Source organism: Xyrauchen texanus, chromosome 8 (assembly GCF_025860055.1).
Source record: "Xyrauchen texanus isolate HMW12.3.18 chromosome 8, RBS_HiC_50CHRs, whole genome shotgun sequence".
Taxonomy (NCBI): Eukaryota; Metazoa; Chordata; class Actinopteri; order Cypriniformes; family Catostomidae; genus Xyrauchen; species Xyrauchen texanus.
In genome coordinates this window covers 17,264,504-17,283,013 of record NC_068283.1, presented here as the reverse complement: position 1 = coordinate 17,283,013, position 18,510 = coordinate 17,264,504, and the positions used below count along the sequence as shown (strand labels likewise).

Here is an 18,510-nt window from a genome sequence, read left to right as displayed (position 1 = left end):
AAACATCTCCAGGGCCCAAAACACCCTCAGACCCCAGAGGGTTTAATGACTCTCAGACTATGAGAAACAAAATTATCTGGTCTGATGAAACAAAGATTGTACTGTCTGGCCTGAATTTCAAGCATCATGTCTGGAGGTAACCAGGTACTGCTCATCACTTGCACAATACCATCCCAAAGGTGAAGCATGGTGGTGGTAGCATCATGCTGTGCAGGGGCGTAGCACCAAATTTTGGGCCCTGGGTACAAACCATCTTGCTGGGCCCCCGTACCAAATATGTATGTATAGAAAACTGACTTCTAAGGGGCCCCCCCTGCCTCGGGCCCTGGGTACTCGGTACCCTTTACCCCCCCAGTCCGACGCCCCTGTGCTGTGGGGGTGTTTTTTAGCGGCAAGGTCTAGGGGACTGATCAGAGATGAAGGAAAGCTGAACACCGCACAGATATCCTTCATGAAAACTTGGTCCAGAGCGCTCAGGACCACAGACTGAGCTGAATGTTCACCTTCCAACAGGACAATAAACCCTAAGAACACAGCCCAGTTATATTTAAAGTATATTTATAGCCAAACATAGAACAAAGAAATAATGTATCAGACAGGTGAAATTGAATAAACACATATTTTATTCAACCAAATTGAACTTGTAAAATATTGCAGCAATGAAAAAACAATTAAAACAGAATAATTGCACTTCAGATTTTAAATGACCAGTCAGTTTAATCCTGTAGTTAACCTACCCCACCCATTTCAGAAAAAGTTAGATTGTTCACAGAACTTGCTGGAACTGCATCAGAGAAAGACATGTGGAAGAAAAGAGAAATTAGACAGAAATAATCCTTAAATTAAGACTTAAACCCCTTAGTAAGTTTATAATACATAAGCTTACCTTTGTTGAGTGATTTAAACATTGTTTAAGCCAGAGAAGTCTGAGAAAACCAGAGTGAAAAATATAATTAATTACAGACACACATGGGAGAATCAATACAGAAACTGTAGTTGTTTCAAAAAGGGATTTGGTGAGTTTAATGTTCATATTGAGTGATATTTTGAATTATATGTCTGAACTACTGTGTTACTTAAATATTGATCTTTTTCTCACCCTCACCTATCATCGCTTCTGAATATATGGATTTAACCACTGGATTGAACCACATATGGGTTAATTTTATGCTGCTTTATGTCCTTTTTGGACCTTCAGAGTTCTAGTCACCATTCACTTGCATTGTGAGTACCAACAGATCTGAGATATTCTTCTAAAAAAATGTGTTTGTGTTCTGTAGAAAAAATACAATCTTTGATGGCATGAGAGTGAGTAATTGATGAGAGAATGTAAATTTTTGGGTGAACTATCCCTTTAAAATGAAAGAAGTGAAAGAATTCTTGTCAGTGACTGTCAAGGTTATTCAACAGAGGGATGCTGTCAGCTCATTTAAATGGGGTCTCTTCATCAATGTTATAGAGTGTAAATGAGCCTTTAATCATGATTAAATGGAAGAAAATGATCTTGCACCACAATTTCAATACACACTTTGTCTAATTTCATTTATCTTTTAGCCCCTCTTTCAAAACCTTCAGAAAACGTATGGTTACGTGTGTAACCCCGGTTCTCTGATAACAGTGAGGTATCTCACTATGGGAAAATGCCCTCGTGCGTGAAAACATGGAAGCAATTTTTAACACCACCATATTTATTGAATAAGATCCTTTGGGGATGGCAGCAGGCTCGGTTTCGACCGGGTCCATCTCCACAAACCACCTGTCCCCCACGACACGCTCGTTGACTTCCGCCCGGGCTCTGGGTGACAGCGGCTCACCTCACGGCCAGTCTGCTTATCCCCTTGAGCCCCCCGAGCTGGATGATGACCTCACCGCTGCATCGGAGAGTGTTCCGGCATCTGACGCAGAAGACTCGATTGGGCTGCGACCCACGGGTCGGCACGCCCAGTCTGCGGCTGATGGACAGATGGCCGACATGCTTGCCCGGGCTGCGTCACCTTGGGGCTTGACAGGAACCCTCCGTCCTCCCCACAGCCTTCACGGCTGGATGATTGGTTCCTCGGGTCTGGGTGCCGATCACGCCTTGACGCCCCTGTCTCCCAGTTCGGCCTCTTCAGTGACACCATCGAGGGCTTCGCCCAGCAGTTCTCCACGGTGAAAAAGCAGACGGCCATTTCAGATATCTTGCCACACCGCAAGCCTGCCACCACGAGCCAAGCCCCGTCTGCTTGCCGAGGGTGTCCTCCTGCAGCTAAAAAATTTGCAGCTCCACCTCAACCCAGCCCCAGCTCTCAGCCCCTGCATCGAGCGCCCCACAGTAAGTGCATGCCCCCCTGTCTCACGGACCCCCTCGAGGACCCGGAAGGCTCCCAGGCGCTCCTAAGACGTTCACTCCAGAGTTGGTAAGCAGGCCACTCCTTCCCCCGGTGGAGGGCCGGGAGGACAATCCTTATTTGAATTTATTTCATTTGCTGCACCCCCTCAGGGCTGTGGTACCCACATTCTCAATAAAAGAGCTATTTCCTTTGTGTCTCGGCACTCTGCTGCCACACCTCAACAGTCCCGGCATGCTGGACGCAGACCTCCCGTCTTCAGCCCCACGACTGTTCCCTGGGCAGCCGGTTCTGACGAGTCTAGAGGATGCCTCCACCGGACCTCCTCCTCAGTCACTAACCCGCCCCCTGTTGGTTGTGCGGAGCAAGGTAAGTGCTTTGAGTCTTTTCTCAGCACCAGAGCCTCGGGACGGACCTTTTCCTCCCGATGCCGTATTGCCTGCTCTGACCTGCTGTGATGTCAAAAACAATCGTTCCGTTAGTGCCCCTAGCATGGAGTTTGGATGCGTGGCTTTCACTTCCCAACCCATCACGCTGGCTGGCCAGGACCATCCGACTCAGTTACGCAATTCGGTTTGCCAGCCACCCCCCCTACGGTTCACGTTCGATGGCCAGGCGTATCAGTACAAGGTCCTCCCCTTCGGCATGTCCCTGTCCCCTCGCGTCTTTATGAAGGTCGCAGAGGCAGCCCTTGCCCCGCTCCGAGAAGCCGGCATCTGCATACTCAACTACATCGATGACTGGCTCATCCTGGCCCACTCTCGAGAGTTACTATTCGCCCACAGGGACCAGGTGCTCAGGCACCTCAGCCGCTTAGGGCTTCAGGTCAACTGGGAAAAGAGCAAGCTCACCCCGGTTCAGAGCATCTCTTTTCTCGGCATGGAGTTAGACTCAGTCTCAATGTCAGCGTGCCTCACCAACGAGCGTGCAGTCAGAGCTGGTATGCCACACCCCCTTCAGGCCAGGTACTACAGTCCCTTTCAAAGTTTTCCAGAGGCTCCTGGGGCATACGGCGTCCTCCGCGGCAGTCACGATGCTGGGGTTGATGCATATGACACCGCTTCAGCACTGGCTCCAGACTCGAGTTCCGAGACGAGCATGGCGCCACGTCACACACCGTGTGATGGTCACTCCAGCTTGCCGCCAAACATTAAAACCCTGGACAGACCTCTGTTTTCTGCGGGCAGGAGTCCCCTTGCATCAGGAGTCCCGATGTGTCCAGGTCATGACCGATGCCTGCAAATTGGGTTGGGGCGCCGTGTGCAACAGGCACGCAGCTGCGGGCCATTGGAAAGGGGCCCCGCTGCACTGGCACATCAACTGCCTAGAGTTGTTGACTGTATTCTTTGCCCAGCTTTCTCCCACTGGTTCAGGGCAAACACGTCTTGATCAGATCAGACAGCACCGCCGCGGTAGCATACATAAATTGCCATTGCGGAGTACGCTTCCGCCACATGTCACAACTCGCCTGTCGTCTCCTCCTTTGGAGCCAGCAGCGACTCAAGTGGTTCTCAGAGCTCGTACTCCCCCCTCCCTGCCAAAGTCCCCTGAGGAAAGACCTTCTTTCTCAGGGACGGGGCACGCTCTGGCCACCGCACCCAGACCTCTGGAACCTCCATGTCTGGCCCCTGGACGGGACACTGAAGATCTAGCTGATCTACCACTTGCAATCATAGACACGAACAACTAAGCCAGAGCCCCTTCTGCCAGGCAACTTTACGCCCTAAAGTGGCACTTGTTCACGAATTGGTGTTCTTCTCGGGCCGAAGACCCACAAAGGTGCGCAGTCAGGTCAGTGCTCTCATTTCTGCAGGAGAGGTTGGAGGGGAGGCTGTCACCATCCACCTTGAAGGTGTATATAACTGTTATCGCAGCCCACCACGACGCAGTAGATGGCAAGACTTTGGGTAAGCACGACTTGATTATCAGGTTCCTAAGAGGCGCCCGGAGGTTAAATCCCTCCCGGCCAAGCCTTTTCCCCTCCTGGGATCTCTCAGTGGTCCTATTGGGCCTTCAGAGACCCCCTTCGAGCTGCTACAATCAGTTGGATTCAGGACCGTCTCCCTAAAGATGGCCCTACTGATCGCACTCGCCTCCATCAAGATGGTCGGGGACCTGCAAGCGTTCTCTGTCAGCGACACTTGCCTGGAGTTCTGTCCGGTAGACACACATGTGATCCTAAGACGGTGGCCGGGCTACATGCCCAAGGTTCCTACCACGCCCTTCAGAGACCAGATAGTGAACCTGCAATCACTGCCCTGGGAGGATGCAGACCCACCCCCTTCATTGCTGTGTCCGGTATGTGCTTTGCGGACCTCACGCAGAGCTTTAGACGTTCTGAGCAGCTCTTTGTCTGCTTTGGTGGACAGCGTAAAGGGAACGCTGTCTCCAAACAGAGGCTCTCCCACTGGGTGGTGGACGCCATTTCATTGGTCTATCGCTGACAACCCCGCGGGTCCGGGAACACTCAACAAGGAGTGTTGCGTCCTCGTAGGCACTGGCCAGAGGCATCTCATCATATTCAGAGTAGCGGGTTGGGCAACACCTAATAACTTTGAGATATTTTCAATCTCATGTTAGAGTCAGTTTCGTCCCCTGTTTTCTCAGATCCGAGCCAGTAGAACTCGGTAAAACAGCTGACGGACTGACCGGGTGGATTGCTTGTATCTGCCGCTCTTTCCCTCGGTTGAGGTAAAACTGTGCGCTTTTTCTCAAAGGCGATCCCAATCACTCGGCTCCCTGGATGACTCCTCCCTAGCCCTCTGGGTCTGCAATTCAGCGGAGGAATTTGCCGACCCAATCCACTGCGGGTACTCAGATCTACCCTGTACTGGAATAGGTTTTCCACAGGTCAGGGCTCCTACGTGGACTTTCCCCCTGTGTGTATTTTCTGCGGTATGGTCCCCTCACGAGCAGACACCCCTAGTGTAGCTTCTTCGACACAACATCTCGTTCCCGCCATCAGGGAACAGAGGTTACATCCGTAACCTAGACGTTCATATTAGCAGTCCATAACTATCAGCAACTGTATTAGAATGTTCATTTGCTTTTAGAGGATAAACACAAGCATTTCTCTATTGTTTTCCCTGTATTCAGAACCAGTGGAGAAGGACACTGTGATTTTAGATTGCAAACATGGTGCATTCGAGAGAACAGTTATTTAAATATGAAAATTAAACGTGGAGCCACGTGGACATGTCCCTGTAGATAAAGTCTTTCACTTACACTCATTAGCATACTGATGGCAATGGCCCAGGTTAATGAATATTGACACAGAATAATCTTTCCTGCCAAGTCGCAGGTGCTGTCACCCAGTCACATTTAACTCTCTGGATCTGACAAGCACTGATCAAAGACAGACTCGGTATCAAACCTGATGTCAAACAACCTCTTAAGGATTCAATCCAGACTGAGGCGCTTTACCACTAACGTTCTTTCCAAGAAGAAAATAGATTTTTTTTTTTTTTTTTATAACCTGAACATTCTCAACAAAGAATATGCCAATAAATCTGAGCAAAAGCACTGGTGAAATTAGTCAATTAAGAAAACATCAAGTATTGCTCACCAAATATTGGCCTCTGTAGGCTAATTACAATATGCATAAACATCAAAAGTGAATTGCAGTACACTAAACAAAGTATGCAATCAATTCAGCCAACAAAAGCCTCAAATAAGTCTATATTATTGTCTGAAAACACGAAGACCCCATTAGATATGGCTAAATATGTGCTATTTGCATCGTTAATGTTCCTAGTGGCATAAGACACGTTGATTAAATCCATCTAAGGTTCAGGCTAAGAAAACAAAAACACCAGTATAATTAACCACAATATTTGAGAAAACTATGAATAATGGCTGCAGAGGAGATCAATCCAATGCTAGTCTTGTTTGAAGACTATTCAAATGCAAACACTCTATTGTGAAATGCATGTGGGAATTTGATAACAACAAGTGGACTCGCCACTTATTTAAGTCTCTTGTTGCCAAATACAATGATCTCTGTCTTGTCAGTTTAATTGAAGGAAGTTTCGGCACATCCAACTGTTCATTTCATCAATGCACTGGCACAGGGATTCTATGGGGCTGTAGTCCTTTGGCGATAGGGCTAGATAAATCTGGGTGTCTTCTGCAGAGCTATGGTACACAATTTTGTTCTTATCATAATTTGGCTATGAGGGAACATATACAGGTTGAACAGCAGCAGTGCAAGAACTGAGCATTGTGGGACTCCACACATCATGGATGTCCACTCAGATTCATAGTTGTTCAGATAGTGACCCCTCCTTTCTAGATATGACCTGAACCAGCTGAGGACCGTCCCAGAGAGCCTTACCCAGTTTTAGCCATCTTACCACCTTGTGTTTAGGCAAACTCAAATGTTAGACAGTAGTTAACAGTACCTATGGGGCCTGCTCTCTTGTTCTGCTTCCCCATGCAGTCAGGACAATGAACTGAAACCCTCCAGATGGCACTGAGTACACAATGCTACAAAGGCCATTAATTATATCCAGGTACAATCTATGCAAACTGATACAAATAGCAGTTAGGTCATTCAGCTTGAACCATTGACCATTTCCAAGGCTATTTCATTAGTTTCTATTATAGATATCATTAGCAGCCCAAAGTGGACCCAAAGAGGGAGGTTGTAGGGGGGAGGGGGGCACAGACCACAGCTGTTTTATTGCAAAAGCCAATCTGTTGGTGATTAATTAATTTCTTTCAAAAGGCACAGTGAATCTCTATAGAGTAAATTAAGGCTGAAAGCAGAGTGGCTGATGGCAAAGAATTCCCATTTCGATCACATTGTATCAAATGGGGCCAAGTCATAGTGGTGTTGCCAATACAGTACATAGGATCAGATTCTTGCATCACTGACCACGGTTCAGATCTAACGGCAGAAAATAGAAGGCTGCGGGGTGGCAGGTTGGAAGATGGGGTCTATATGTTAGGTGGCATGACACAAAAACAAAACATGTTGTAAAGGAGTTCAAGGAAAAGGAGGCGGCGAGAACCGGCTTTACGATTTAAATTATATTTTAATGAGAAACTTAAAACAAGGACACAAACACACATGACGGACATGTCCGTCATGTGTAAACAATCTCTCTCTCCCGCACGATCCCCTGCAGTCGACCTTTATCCCTCACGGAGGCTTGATTAGCCTAATACGGGACCGGGTGTGTAGGATCACGACCCAGCCCCGCCCTCCACCCTGCCACATTCCTCCCTCGTTCTCTCAGGCTGGGGAGCCCACAGCATGATGTACACCCCCCCCCTTTCTGCCGGCAGGTCATCCCCATCTACCTGGACGAGGGAGGGGACAAGGGGAGGGAACAAGAAATAAACTGGGGGGGTACCTCCTGTAACAGTGCAGTACCCCCCCAAAAACACTGTAGGCCAACGCCGTGCGGCAGTGAGAGAGAGAGAGAGAGATTAAAAAAAAAAAACTCTCTCTCGCCAGTTCTCTGATACGCCGCAGCTTGTTCCTCGGCCACTCCTCCACCCTCTATCGGACGACAGCTGCGCCTCTCCGGGCGGATCAGAGGCAGTCCTCCAGCCCCTAGCGGACGGAATGCCCCGCCGCGTTCTTGGGGAACAGAAGGGGTCTCCCCCACCCCTGGCAGCGGTTCTCCCGCTCCAGGCGGTCGACAGCGAGCCCCTCCCTGCTCGCGGTCGGCGGTCTCAAACCCTGCTGCGTTTCAGCGGCCAGTAGGTGACTCCTGCGCCCCTGGTAGCGCCCCTGACCGCTCCAGGCGTTCGGCTAGTAGCCCCTTCTCCACTCGCGGTCAGCGAGAACTCTACTACGGCGTATCCCTCCTCCTTCCCGGATTTCGGCACCAGTGTAATGTAGTTCAAGGGAAAGGAGGAGGCGAGATCCGGCTTTACGATATAAATTATATTTTAATGAGAAACTTAATCAAGGACACAAACACACATGACGGACATCTCTCTCTCCTGCACGATCCTCTGTAGTCGACCCTTATCCCTCACGGAGGCTTGATTAGCCTAGTACGGGACCGGGTGTGGTCCTGCCACACATGTATTTATTAATTATTTCATTCATTCAATACCCACCCATTGAAAATTCATTCTTTCATTCATTCATACCAGTCATGTATAGAGGGAGAAAGAGATCTCCTCTCCTTCCAAAGGCTGGTTGCCCAGAGTTTTATCCAGCGCCATGGGAGTTAATGCATTAATTATATTTATTTAGAACTTTTTGATACACAATGCTCTGTTAGGGTAACTTAATGTCTGCACTTTGTTCTGCACTATGTTCCACCACTTTAAGTAAATGGGTTTGTTGATGTTTTTTATACTTTTACACATAATAAATTTGTTTATGAATAAAGATTGATCTGTTGAAAGCAGTTATTTTGAGAAAGATGCCAAATGTTCTCCTCCTATTCAAATTTGACATTGAAGGTGTACATACAACACATTTGCCCACCGGGAGGGTGGGCAAAATGGGAGGCCGGGAGGCCCTTGGGAGGGTGATTTATCCCATTTGGAATGCAGTCTGAGTTCGATAACTAGCAGAATATGTTCAAGGAACAAAAAGATGTCACTTCCTTAAACCGTAATTTCCTTAAACCATCTTGAAATGATCTATTATTTTCTAAAAGCGCCAGTCTGCTGTCTTCAAAGGGCTTGAGAGCTCATTCCACGAGAGGCATGACCACACTCTGGGCACTGTTTAAGGGCATTGCAGTCCAGGACATTTGTGCTGCAGTGAGTTGGACTGGACGCTAGCGAGTCTCTCACAGTCTTAAGCATGAATAGGTCTGTTACTGATGTATAAGCACACACACACACCGGCTCAGTCTTAACCCTCTGGGGTTGACGGACATGGCGGTGCATCCTGCTGGATTTTTCCGTCATTACAGCGGAAACAACATAAAATTCTCTGTCATTTTGGGGCATACGGATAATAAATATTAAATTTAATGAACCAAATTGCTTTTTTCAGCAGTGTTTGATATTTTCAAGGGATTTTCTAGTACCAAATTAGCAATTTAGCATGATTATTCAATATATTATATATATATATATAATATTGGACTCTTTCTGGTAGTCAAACTTTAGAGGAACATAGTTAAGGATTAATCACATCTGTGCCTACTTTTACGACTACTTGGACAACGATGTTAACTTGAGGGGAAACCATCTTTTTCCATGCAGTGAATCAACTTGTCATTTTAATGTAATTGTAAAAATGGACAAGACAAGCGAAGTAGTTCTGAGTTCTAGGGCACAAATAATTTGTTTGCATGTGCTACCTTGCTCGATATTTTGTTATTTAAGAAATGTAATTTGTTGATTCAAGTGTGGCTTCCTGTTAGAGCAAATCATTTTTGTGGGCCACTGCATGGATCTCGCACAATGCAATATTCCAGCATTGTGCAATTTAATATACAGTATGTACGGTTTAGTAAAAATGGAAATTCATATCTTAATAAGGAGATAAAAACATGCAAGGCTCCCATTTTCCAGTAGTATAAACCTTAATATACTGCACATAGCATTTATTTATAATATTTATTATACTATCTGAACATTCTCATACTGTACCTTCTGGCACATACATGTACATAAGGATTCCCTATATATGTACATTTTGTGTCTGCTCTTTTCTGCATTTACATAATTCTGTCATCATGAGTCTGGTTGCTATGTCTGTTCAAGTACGGTACTGAAGCTCCTGGAACTGATGAAAAATTCCATGGCACTTTATTTTACATTGTCTTTGTTACAAAATTACATGTTATTATTAAATCAAATCAAATCAAATCAAAATCAAATCACTTTATTGTCACACTACCATGTACACAAGTGCAACAGTAGGTGAAATTCTTGTGTGCAGTTCAGTGCAACATAGCAGTCATGACAGTGACGAGACATATACCAATTACAATAAACAACATACTTCTACACACCCGGTCCCGTATTAGGCTAATTATGCCTCCGTGAGGTTTAAAGGCTGACTGCAGAGGGCCGTGCGGGAGAGAGAGATCGTTAGCGGACATGTCCGTCATGTATGTTTGTGTTGTCTTTTAAGTTTTCCATTAAACTATGATTTATATCGTCAAGCCGGTTCTCGCCTCCTCCTTTCCCATCCTTTAACTGTTTTACAATATGAAATATATATAAGTAGTTGAATTGAGGAGAATATGTTGACAGTCCAGTGTGAGATTATAGGTTAATAAATTGCAGTGCTAATTATTGATCCTGATAGATCAAGTGTTCAACAGTCTGACTGCTTGGGGGAAGAAGCTGTCATGTAGTCGGCTGGTGCGGGTCCTGATGCTGCGATACCGCCTGCCTGATGGTAGCAGTGAGAACAGACCATGACTCGGGTGGCTGGAGTCTCTGATGATCCTCAGAGCTTTTTTCACACACCGCCTTGTGTATATGTCCTGGAGGGAAGCTCACCTCCGATGATGTTTCTGGCAGTTCGCACCACCCTTTGCAGGGCTTTGCAGTTGTGGGCGGTGCTTTTGCCGTACCAGGTGGTGATGCAGCCAGTCAGGATGCTCTCTACAGTACTGGTGTAGAACCGTGTGAGGATGTGGTGGTTCATTCCACCATGGTTCATATTACTAATTACTATAGTAATAACAATAACAATATGTACGTAAAAGCAGTTCTACAAAATAATTACACAGCAAATACTTGATTAATTTGATTAATCAGTAATTACTTATGTAAATACACAGTAACATGAACACTGTAAAATAAAGTGTGACCACAATTTCTTTGTGTGTGTGTGTGTGTGTTGGCCTAAAGAACTTATCCTTATATTTAACAATAAATAAACAGCTTTAAAATGGTTTTGAGGCCACCTACACCCTGAGTAAAGTGTGGTTCCATGTTTCCACATGTTGCAGTTCCAACAATCAGCCTTTGCTCCATGACAATACAGCAGAGGAACACCAATTCATCTTATGGCAGGTCCCACTTAACCTCTAGTGGACTCGATAATTGCCTCTTTGGCCTACACACCCCTTCAAGCAGAGACAGATGGGGAATTTGAGGCCAAAACCTAGGCAGAGAGAAAATGGTATTTACAATATGATTATTTCCTGTTCAATATTCCCAGGCCTTTGAAAGCCTATTTAGAACAGAGTGGGTAAGTGCTTAATCAAAGGGAGCTTAATGCATTGACTCACACCTCCAAGCAGTTTGGCTGATCCCTGCCTGACTCTGACATTTCCTCCCTTCAGCCAGGCCCCCATCACCTGCTCCCTTACCAGACAATGACATCACCACTTGAACATCATTGGAAACTTAAAACTGCAAGCCATAGTAGCCATTCCTTTGCTCTGTGTTTCTATTTTAAATATAGCACACAGGAACAGGTTCAGTGTAGAAAGTGTTTGTATGAAGTCGATATATATCTGTTAGGCCAAAGGCTGGAATTTTGACTTTCCCCGGTTTGACAGTTTATGAGGGCTTATCAGTGTTTGATTGGTCTATATTCAGAGGTCACTGATTTTCTACTCCAAATAAGCTGAGGTACAGCAGTAAACCCACAGCAATGGATTTATGGTGGCAAAAACATTCGACAGGATGGATTTAAGCCTGTGCTTTCTTTGAAAGTCATAAAGAAGAAAATTACACAACATTGTCAACATTTAGTGTGTTTATGATAGTGCCCTGAAAGTGTTGCATGTTAAGTTTGGAATATTTTGCTTGATGTTACACCATTGTTTTGCAAGAGTGAAGAACATTGCTTGTTTATCTTAAAGCACTCAAACACTTTTGGAAATCGGCTACTGCATTAAGACAGTAATTATTTGATGCTGAATTCATGCTCTGGTTTATTACTTGTTCTCTGTGTCAGACAGGGTAATATGACATTTAGAATGTACTGTAAAAGTGAAGTTGGATTGTTTTAATGTTATATAATTATCTTATCCCAGTATAATGTGCAGAATCAGCTATAAGTAAATCATTAGTGGGTTGTAAATGCTGTGGCACTTTCAAAACATTAATTTGTTTATTTGAGGATCACGTTTGTTGGGGCAGGGCGGGACCCTTTGTGCATTTGACTAGTGACAAATGAGGGAGTATTTAAAAAAATGAAAAAACCCTGTTTGAACAAATTATTTTTGCAATTATTTTTAGTGATTCTAGTGGTGCAGATATAATAGTTTTAAGAATTGCATCTATATCAGTTGATGAATTTGAATTGAAATAGACCATGGAGTGGTGGTGGCGTAGTGGACTAAAGCACATCACTGGTAATCAGAAGGTCGCTGGTTCGATCCTCACAGCCACCACCATTGTGACCTTGAGCAAGACACTTAACTCCAGGTTGCCCCGGGGGGATTGTCCCTGTAATAAGTGCACTGTAAGTCGCTTTGGATAAAAGCGTCTGCCAAATGCATAAATGTAAATGTAAATAGCCACACCCCACAGGATGTTAAATTGTAAAGAAATTACATTTAAGTCACAAAACAAAGGAAACTCATTAGTCCAACACAAGTTTTGCATCAAACATAAATAATTACTTCATATATTTTGACTAGTTATTATATTACTTTATGGCTATTTATTAACTGAAATTAATTAGGCATATTTATCTATGCTAAATTCTATATCAAAACAATTACTACCACGATTAAGATTTTTTTAATCTTGCAATACTGCACCAATAATTTCCTGCATTATTTTCAGAAAAAAATATTTTTTTTGCATTCTTGGCATTAATTTAGCATGCATAACACATTCTTGTCAGTCGCACGAAACAAGAGATCCAAATGCGAAGAAACAGTTCACAAAATGTATTAAATGTCAAACTCAGAAACACAGCAAGGCTGGTAAACAGTGAGGATCCCTGCACCGACTATTCACATGAAAAAGAGGACAAGGAACACAGAGAGAAATTCCTCACCTGAGAATGGAGCTGGAGGGTTGAGACAGGGCTCAGAACATCCAAAGCTGTGGGTAACTTCCAAGGCCAGTATGGGCGCTTCCGTGAAGGTACCGGTATCAGGAGGCTGACAGAGTTGCTATAACAAACAAAGTGACACCATCATCTAACACATCATCTCCATGGTCCAGTTGGAAGCGGAGATCTGATCTTGCTGACGTCCAAGTAATGAGAGTGGACCGAAGGCTGGACTCCTCTGCTGGATCTATTCTGGCTAGATTGTTCTGTAAGTGGCACAAAACAAGAGATCCAAATGCGAGCGTGTTCTTAGGCATGTGTGCATCATGGCAGTATGAAGAGCAGATCTGTGAGGAATCCTCAGGTGAAAAGTGTGTTTGTAAGAGTGCGTGTATCATGGCAGTGTGAAGAGCATACCTGTGAGGAATACTCAGGTGCAGAGTCAGTGAGGAAAATGGTGAGTGAAGATGCAGGCTGTATGGTAAACGCAATCCAGACACACAGGCAGAGACTGGCAACCAACACAGAAACACGAGATAGGATTGACTGAGGCAGAGAGAGCAAGGTGAGTTACTAGAACACACAACAACAATCTAGCAAAGAACATGAGAGACTGGTGCCGTCAGCACACTGAATGGAAATGCTGATCACGCATACCGGGGGCACCTGACACACATGAGGTAGAGACAATCAAAACAAGCAGAACAAACCGGTGAACTCACCTAATGAAGTATTCCTTCACGGTCCATAAAATTAAATGTATTAAATACAATTATTTAAATATATACATACTGTAAATTAAATACAGATCTTTATAGGTGGCTTTTAAGTCATTGATAATTAATGCCTGTATCATCTAATGTTTCTTGGAATACCTCAAATATTCTGAATGACAACATCTTTATAGGTAATTACAAATTATAGAAAAATATATTATTAAAAACTCTGCTTACAGTAATTTAATACATTTTGTTTAATTTTAGTAATTTTTTTATACCTCCCTGAATTCAAATTATAATTTTGCGCCCTGTTTATGTTAACTAATTTATTTGGAATTTAAACAGCATTCTCAATTAAATTCTGAATGGCACACAATCCTGAGATTCCGAGCTCATTGGGAAGTTCTCCATCAGATTAGAATGAAAGAGATTTTTCTGTGTGAGGCACTTAGCAAGGCAATTGATTTAGCTGTGTCTTCACCTTGCAAGAGCTTGCTAATCAACCTCCTCTTTAATAATTTCAGTGGCTTCAATCAGAAAGTGAAGCTAATCGATCAGGACAATCAGTCCTTGAATTCACATCTGGAAAGCAACAGGAGGCACTCAGAGTTTTCTAAATGTTCTAAATGTTTGTGTGTGTGTGTGTGTGTGTGTGTGTGTGTGTGTGTGTTGTGAGTTAATGGCTTTTGCTAGAAGTTTAGTAAAGGTTTCATAGGTAATCAGAGAGCATTAGCTCTCTAGCAAACTTCTTACCTCAGATTTACTGGTCTGTCCCTATCAGTGCTCTTATGCCTGGACAAACTCAGACTGTGTTTTTCAACACTTTATTTCTCTTTCATCACTAAGTGAGTCGAGACTAAAAGAATATTTAGATTTAAGTTGTTAACGTGAGGCTAGCTGAGCCTGAATGTGTTACTGCCTTGAGAAGTGATCATCCATAGATCGGTGCCTTAACTATGATGAAGTGCTGGCGGTGTGTGACTGTTACTGAACTGCCCTAATATTAAAGACTGCTGGAATTCCTGCTGGCTGAAATTGCAGAGACACTGGTCAGAATGATTGTGACCTGTCTGTCATTCCTTCTCAGTTTATCTTAATTCCCACTTTGCCTTCAATTACTCTATGAGCATTTATGCACAATTTGAAATCTAAATTTAGAGTTTTGTGGTTTTTGGGCCATGTCTATTAGCACTGAAGCATCCATATGCAGGGGCTTTTAAACTGGGGTCCATGGACACCCAGGGGGAAGCAAGGGGGTGCTAAGGGGTCAGTGAAAATTTTTAGAGAAAAAGTGTTTAACAAAATTAAATATTTACAGAATCTGACATTATTACGGTTTCATTTTGCTTTCTAAAGTCCCCCTGAAGTGCCTTGAAAAATGTAGTTCCCCGTCTGTTGCTCACTTCGACGTTGTGTCGAAGAAGCGACACTAGGGGTCTCCATTGAGCACCGAATATACCGCTGATCTATGAAAAAAGGCCATTGAGAAGTTGGCAGACAGAATTTGCATGTCCCGCCTCTGGACATACGGGTATAAAGGCGGGGAAATGCGTCTGTTTCATTCAGAAATGTTCTTTGGAGCCGATGGTCGTGTATGCAGCGAGCTACGAGTCACACATCTGTTGCTCTTACCTCTGGTCGATCTGCTGTTGGATCTACGGTGCACATCAGCGGCTTTCTCCTTCTCTGCACGGCAGTACAGTTTGCCCCTGGGCGCTTCGACAGCATGAACTTAACAGAGTCCGTCACAGCAGCTCCGCAAATCTCCCAATTCTGGCCCTTCTCAGGAAGTATCCTTACCTGCTCCAGTGGTTCCCCTGATTTCTGGATGCTTTACATTTACATTAAATTACATTTATGCATTTGGCAGACACTTTTATCCAAAGCAACTTACAGTGCACTTATTACAGGGACAATCCCCCTGGAGCAACTTGGAGTTAAGGGCCTTGCTCAAGGGCCCAACCCTGAGCCTCAACCACTGAGCCACCACTGCCCCACTGCCTGCATTCCCCCTCCAGACCCGTATTCAGGTGAGGCTAAAACCTGTAGCGCATTCCTTTCACAATGTTCCCAGTTCTTCACATTACAGCCCTCTAGTTTAGCGTCGGATACGATGAAGATGGCCTGTGTAGTCACGCTGCTCACTGGAAGATCTGGCATGTGGGACAACAGACATCCCTGCTGCACTTCCTATCACACCTTTTCCACAGAGCTCCGCAGAGTGTTTGATTGCTTGGCTCAAGGTTGGGAGGTGGCGAGGGTCTAATCTGGACTGTCTCAAGGAGATTAACGAGTTTCAGATAATGCAATTTAATTTTGCACCTCCTTCTTGCTCCTTCTTGTGAGTTCAATGACCACACCATGTTTGATCGATTTCTGCATGGGCTTTCTGATGAAATCCAGAACGAGATTTACTCTCTGGATTTGCCTCAACGCTTGGATGACTTGGTGGATCTGGCAATCTGAGTCGATCGACAACCCTGCTTTCCACCTGGGTGGCTGATCCACCTACTAGGTCTACTTCTTCAGCCAACTCACCAGTATCACAGCCCGACAGCCGTTAGGTGTTGAAGAACCCAAATTTCATGTAGAGAAAAACAGCAACGTCTTGTTAATGGACTAAGTTTTCATTGTGCTCATTCTGATCATCTCGCATCCTGTCTGGTAAAAGACACTGCTCGTCGGTAGGAAAGGGGTTACTGGTGCACGCAACACCATTGGACAAAACCCCTAGACTTTGGACAATTTTCCTCATACGGTGTCTGCCATGGTTGATTCCGGAGCTGAAGCTAATTTTATGGATTTCATCTTGGCTTCTAAATTGTGGCTTCCTATGTTCCAGATGGATAAACCCATCACCGCTCACACCCTCAGTGGCATGCCGCTGTCCAAAATCACTCAACTTCGTCTCTGGGAATCATACGGAGCATTTGTCCTTTTATCAATCTACACTGTCCCCTAGGAGGAGTATTTAAAGATTTTCATAAAATCCAAAATGGCGACTTCCTGTTGGATGGAGCTAATGACTATGAGTATGAAAGTTGTTCGGCTTGAAGAGAATATATGTACCAATTTTGGTGACTGTAGGTGAAAAAGGGAGTGCTACAGAGCCCCCCTTGCAACTTTGCCCAGCCCTAATGGCCCACGACTCGAATGTCGTGTGCAAAATTTCAAGAGTTTTCACCCCAAATGTACTGAAAACCTTGAAAAGAATACAAATAATAATAATAACCATTAGAAGAACAATTGGGCCTCTGCACTTTCAGTGCTTGGGCCATAATTATTAAATTGCAAGATTATAGATCAAGAGTCTTTATAGTCCATCCAAAAATTACTGGAGGGTTGCAGGCAGGAGTCAGTGAAGTGTCTTTTGCTGTGGGGTTATATAGCAATTAGGCACACGTGTGTGTGTGTGTGTGTGTGTGTTATAAAAATATTATAACATTTTTCATTTTATTATAATATTTTAAATATATGTATAATATTTTTTATAAATTGGGTTAAAGATTGATCACAATAAAACCACACTGGCATCCATGCAGGCAACTTTGCTCAGGACAGGCAATGTCAGTTTGGTCTCGTTTTTTTATTTATTTATTTTATTATTATTATTATTTTGTCATAATATGTAATCAAATTTAATGTCAGAAATATATATGCATTTTATCATTAACAGCTTTAGATCGCTGAGACATCACCATCCTCAACACCACAACACATACCCACTTCTGCTGCTTCTCATGCCAGAGCCAGTGTTCAGCTGGGGAAGTGATCTGCCAAAGTCTGACCACTTTTCCACTGACATAACCCTCTGGGGTCTGATGGTTTTTTGGGCCCTGGAGAAGTTTTGACATGCCTTGACATTTGTGATTTTTTTCAGTTGCTTAAAACATATTAATGGCTAAAGTCTTATAACACTGTATTCAACACAAAATGGGCTAATATAATATGTGAGCAACATGTGTGTACATGTTTGTATTTTTGAGAAAATAGCGTTTATGCATGGTTTTTGAAAAAACAAAACTTTTAAATCATTGAAATAGGCCATATAACACATAGAGAACTGGATGTTGTAGCCTTGTTTTTTTTTGTTTTTTTGGTACAAAATGATGTGAAAAACATCCTGATCACTCATTCATACAAAACAATATAGTAATTTTCTATATCATATGCGAGGAGGTGTGAACTATCATGAATATGGATGTATTTCACACACGAGGAGAAAAAAAACCCTCCCCTGGGCCTATCACTGAGGAATTTAACAGAAAGTCTTAATTATAAAAATCAAGTTTTAAGTTAAAAGAAGTAATCGGACTATACATTTTCTTTACATAAAGACTTTACTTAATTTTAGACCCACACTACCATTTAAAAGAAGTCTCTTCTACTCACCAAGGCTGCATTTATTTGATCCAAAATACAGTAAAAACACTGATATTGTGAATTATTTTTACAATTTAAAAGAACAGTTTTCTATTTGAATACATTGGAAATTACAATTTGTGATCAAAGCTGAATTTTCAGCATCATTACTGCAGTCTTCAGTGTCACATGATCCTTCAGAAAT

General features: G+C 43.8%; 1 long non-coding RNA gene across 1 annotated transcript; it reads right to left on the bottom strand.

Annotated features, from left to right (window-relative positions):
• Positions 1–653: 653 nt before the first annotated feature.
• On the bottom strand, positions 654–13,765 carry LOC127647159 (uncharacterized). The gene is made up of 5 exons (XR_007971017.1): positions 13,642–13,765; positions 13,228–13,490; positions 11,178–11,373; positions 887–926; positions 654–784 (listed from the first exon to the last, which is right to left on the bottom strand). It is a non-coding gene; the product is annotated as an uncharacterized LOC127647159 (long non-coding RNA).
• Between the last annotated feature and the right edge of the window lie 4,745 nt (positions 13,766–18,510).